The sequence below is a fragment of the Bacillus rossius genome, chromosome 16 (assembly GCF_032445375.1).
Source record: "Bacillus rossius redtenbacheri isolate Brsri chromosome 16, Brsri_v3, whole genome shotgun sequence".
In the NCBI taxonomy this organism is placed as follows: Eukaryota; Metazoa; Arthropoda; class Insecta; order Phasmatodea; family Bacillidae; genus Bacillus; species Bacillus rossius.
This window is the reverse complement of record NC_086343.1, coordinates 3,328,156-3,329,016: the sequence shown is the minus strand read 5'-3', so window position 1 is coordinate 3,329,016 and position 861 is coordinate 3,328,156.

Genomic DNA, 861 nt, shown 5'->3' with positions numbered 1-861 from the left:
TTTTTTTTATTTTCATTTTTTAATAAGAACAATTCCTTTATCTTTCTCATATGCATATGAAAACATTTTGTCATAAAATATTCACTATACAATATTTGTTAGTCATAAACTGCCACGCAAAGGATTATAACTTCAAACGCTTGCTCTACTTTTTACAGATCTTGGATAGTACCGTACTTGATAAATATCTAGTGACAAAATTTTTGAAGAAACATTAAATGCTAGAGAGCTGTTATGATGAATTAACAGGAATAGTTTCTGAATAACTATATAAATAAAAATGAAAATGTTCGTTTGCACAAAATAGCTTATCTCCAAATGTTTTTCACTGATTGCTTAAAAATTTTAATACAATATTTCATTCGTATACGTGCATGTTTCATATAATAAAAAAATTTATAATTAAAATATATCAATTAAAATGTAAGTGTTCATTTGCACAAAATAGTTAATCTCTGAAAGTTCTATACCGATTGCTTTGAAATTTTTACACAATGCTGCATTCGTATACGTGCATGTTTCATATAATAAAAAAAATTCTAAATTAATATTTAAAAAAATAAATAAAAATACAAGTGCGTGTAACTTAGTACATGTGACAAGTGAATCTTCTTTGGCAATATAAGATAATTGTGTGCTTTCTCTTTCCTATCTTTTCCATTTAACCAGACAGCCATAGCAACACATCAGGTAAACTACTATAAACTTAAAACTTACTCTAAATCTTAATATTTATTATCGTTATCTCAAATATCAATAATCGACATACGTCTCTGCTACAATATTGTTGATTGTGGCAGATCAAGTAATCAAATAGCTCTGCTTTTAAGTTTTTAGGCAGAAAAAGTAATTCTTAACATT